This window comes from Hypomesus transpacificus, chromosome 21 (genome assembly GCF_021917145.1).
Source record: "Hypomesus transpacificus isolate Combined female chromosome 21, fHypTra1, whole genome shotgun sequence".
Lineage (NCBI taxonomy): Eukaryota > Metazoa > Chordata > Actinopteri > Osmeriformes > Osmeridae > Hypomesus > Hypomesus transpacificus.
Window position 1 is genome coordinate 472,234 of NC_061080.1, and position 4,323 is coordinate 476,556.

Below are 4,323 nucleotides of genomic sequence, written 5' to 3' on the forward strand. Positions count from 1 at the left end.
AGGGGATGGATTCCACGCGGGCTGGCGCACAGTCGCGGACAAACACACGGACAAACACATGGACAAACACACGGACAAACACACGTGCACACGCTCGACAGGTACCTTTGTCTGGGAAGGGCTGCTGGAGCTGGGTGACCTCCAGGGGTGGTGTGATGAGGGGGATGTTATCAAAGCCGTCATCCAGTGACGGCTTCTTCTCCAGCTTGTCAGACAAATGACTGCCTAGCTTCACCATGTTGTTCTGTGTGTCGGCTCTACAGCACCGCCTGCATGGGAAACAGGGGAGGGCCGCAGAGGCTGGGTAAAGCAAATCTGACTGAGGAGAGGAGAGGACAAGGGAGGGGAGGAGAAGAGACAAGGGAGGGGAGGAGAGGACAAGGGAGGGGAGGAGAGGACAAGGGAGGGGAGGAGAGGACAAGGGAGGGGAGGAGAGGACAAGGGAGGGGAGGAGAGGACAAGGGAGGGGAGGAGAGGACAAGGAGGAGGGGAGGAGAAAGAGACAAGGGAGGGGAGGAGAGGACAAGGGAGGGGAGGGAGAGGACAAGGGAGGGGAGGAGAGGACAAGGGAGGGGAGGAGAGGACAAGGGAGAGGAGGGCAGGAGGAGACCAATTTTTACGGTGCACAACATAATATTACTATGGCAACAAAGCTATATTTTCGACATTCTCTCTCTCTCTCTCTCTCTCTCTCTCTCTCTCTCTCTCTCCTCTCTCTCTGTCTCTCTGTCTCTCTCTCTCTCTCTCTCTTTTCTCTCTCGCTCTTCTCTCCTCGCTCTCTCTCCAGTTCTTTCTCCTCATTCCCTTCCTCGATCAACAGGATGGTCTTAATGTGGACCTGTGAGGGGAGGAGCAGCTCGGCTCGTTGGTGATGTAATATGACACCCTCTCTACCTCCAATCTGGTACCCCCCCCCCCCATGCCCCCCATGCCCCCCATGCCTCCCCCCCATCGGGTGGATGATGCTAGTGACTCACAGAGATGATGCGTAATAGGCCCGATGGATCTTGTGGCATAACTACAGGCTATTAGACTTACATAAGATTATAAATATTCCTTATGTTGAACACAGCAGAACACAACACAGCAGAACACAACAGACCAGACTAAATGTGGAATAGAATAGACTGTGAAGTGAATTCGGGACATTGCACACAGCTTAAACTAGATCACACTAGACTAGGAATGTCCTCTGTGACTGTTGACGGTTTGGTAAGAAGACCTATGACAAAACAAAACAAATCAATTCGTATTCATCCTGATGATGCCTCATGCTGGGCCCACCCACTACTAGATCGGAGACATCTTGTTTGATTGAATTTGTGTGCGCACGCTACTGCTGGCTTGCGCGTGCGTTGCCGCCGTGAGTGGGGGAGTTGTAAGTGGGATCCATTAGCGTGGTCATCATCAGTGTCCCCTAGCTCATCCCCATCCATCCTGTCGCTTGGTCCACTAGTGGCAGTGGCGTTCACTGTGATGATTCATATGACTGAGTGACATTACGTCACAGTAATAATGAGCTGAGTGCTGCTAGAAAGTGCGTGCCCCCTTCACTTCTAACAGTCAAAGAAGAACAAGTGATTAATGGGTGAATAGGCCAGAAAGGCGGCATCATAGCTTATAACATTTTGTACGATGCATGCTGACAACTGGTTTGTTTAGGTTAGATGTTACCACTGTGGTTGTTTTGTAGGCTGCACGCGTTAGACCGTACATTAATTTTATTTTAACACTAAAAGCCCCAGTCTTCTAATGACGTTATGTCCCTGTCCCGTTTGCAAGCAAGAATTGTGCGGACATCCTCAACTTCAGGGTTCGCCGCTCGTGGATTTCAGAACTTGCTGCATTGAAAAGAGTGCGCTTGCTGCGGAATAAGGCACCTGAGAGCGAAATGTGGTCAGCAAACATGAATAATATAAACATCGGGTAAGAGGATGGTGTGAATGGTCAAATTTAACAACAGTCAAAACGACAATGGTTTTTCTGTTAGCCTACATTTGAAATCATATTCCTAACCTTTTAGACTACCGGCTGCCTCTGCTTCGTTTTCTCTTCACGAAAATGCAAGCACGATAACGCGACATTCATTTAGCCAGAAAGAAAAACCTTTCAAAATTGCCTTTTTTTATATACAATTGATGATTATCTATTGTACAAAATATCGTACAAAAAGCGTAGTGCCGTAATGGGCTACACACAATGGCATGGTTAACATGAAATGATATAGGCTACATTTCTCAGTGTCAAGGAGAGTGTCATGTCTACGTACATCAACAGCGCTCATTCATAAAATAGAATTTGTGAAACACAACAAACGAATAAGCAGAAAACACAAGCACAAGACACAAACGCCTTCTGTGGCGTTGAATCACAAAGGCTTCGTGTTTTTAATTTGCCGTTATATTGATCCGGTTTTATTTCACAGCTACCAACCTTCTAACGAATAACGTCCACTTGATTAAAAGCAGAAATGAAACGCATTCACAACGGATAGCCTACTATTCCATACAGCCTAAAAAATGTTAAAGGAGAAAACTTACTTTGAATTTGCTCGCTGGGTTTGGTTGGATGTTTATGGAGACAGAACAGTGAGCCACGAATCCTGGTTACCGTGGTGATTCAGGGCTGGATTGCGCATGTTATTCGGGTTACATCCTCCGGAGGAAATTGGCGTCTTCACATGATGCTCAACAACGTAAACGTGATTGGGAATTGATCAAGACAAGTAGGCCTATTTTATTGCCCATCCCATAAAAAAGGATGTTGTCCCCTCACACAAATAACCCAACACGTTAAACACATTTAAAATGCTTTATATGCTCTTTCAAAAAAAAGATAGGCAACGGGTTAGCCTAAACTCATGTAAACAACAATAGTCAAGGCAAACAAGGCGTAGGCCTACAGAGGGAAAAAACAAAACAAATGAAAAGTGTAAACTAAAAATACCTATTTGTCAATATTTGTATTATAGGCCTTAGAATACAGTAGTCGGCTACTGCACCTAAAAATAATCACCTTATTCAAAACGAAATAGTTTGGGAAGAACCCCCGCGAACAATGTTTTATCATGTTTAACTGATTTAAAATATGCATGTCACAAATAAGTATATATTTCTTTTGAAACATCCGGATGTTATTATGTAATATACCGTATTTTAAAGGGTTGCTTAAGCAACTAGCAAATGACATCAGTCTTGCTGTGAACGTCAAAAACAGCCCGGAGACGCGCAGCACAGCTGTCGCTGCTCGAGGTAGATCATGTGGCGTTTGTGACGCGGGCTCACCTCTCTGAATGGAGGTGAAGAGGTGCTGCAGATGCTGAGATGAAGTTTCTGTGTGTTTGTGTGGGTAATAGAGTTTTTAATTTTAAGAGTGTAATTGTAGGCCACATGGAGTAAGGTTATTTGATAAGAAAGGAGAAAGAGAGAGAGAGAGGGAGGGAGGGAGAGATGGGGCGCAAGCAGAATAAGGGGATCCTGGGCTGAGCTACGAAAATCTTTTCAGCGAGCAAAGACCCATGCTGTTCCGTCTTTGATTATGCCTGTTTCTATGAATCTATGAATCCTTTAGGAGCCCGCCCAACCAAATATGCACCCCTTCACCCCCATCTTCCCTCTCCATAACTCCCTCCCCCCTGCACAGGCTTCAATTGGGCCTACATTTATTGTTTTGACCTTTCCTTTGCGGGGGAGAGACTTCAAAGCGGAGCTCTTATTTCGTCCTCTTTAAGAGGACCAGAGGGCCATCTCCACACTGAGAGAGAGACAGTATGTCTGCCCTGAGCTGGCTGGGAGGAGAGAGGGACCCTGGGTGGATGTAATGAAAATTATGGTCTTTAGGCTAGAGGGCAAAGGAGGGGTTTGGGGGAGGGTTTGGGGGAGGGGGTGGTTGAGTCTTTGTGTGTGCGTTTCCTCACCTCAACTGCTCACCTAAGTGATTTGGTCTCATTTAAAAATGAAAAAAGAAATAAAAAACGTTTTAAAGGGACCAACCAAACAGAGAAATAAGAAAATGCTGGAATACCAAGTTGAGGACAAGACCTACATCATTGAATGCTTTGAATGCTTTAATGAAATTCACATGTTTGATGTTATACTGTCACCCAGGGTTACAAAGCCAAAAACTGCAATTGAAATAAAAGGCTACACAATTTCATCTCATCGTTCAGCAAAATCTAATATAGATCAGAAAGCCTACCATAAGATTTACAATATTTTACAATGTAAATACATTAGCATAAAAACATTACAAAACAAATCTCTAAACATGATAAACTTGCATATTCATCCATTATGGGTCATGGGGATCCATGGTAAATGAGAA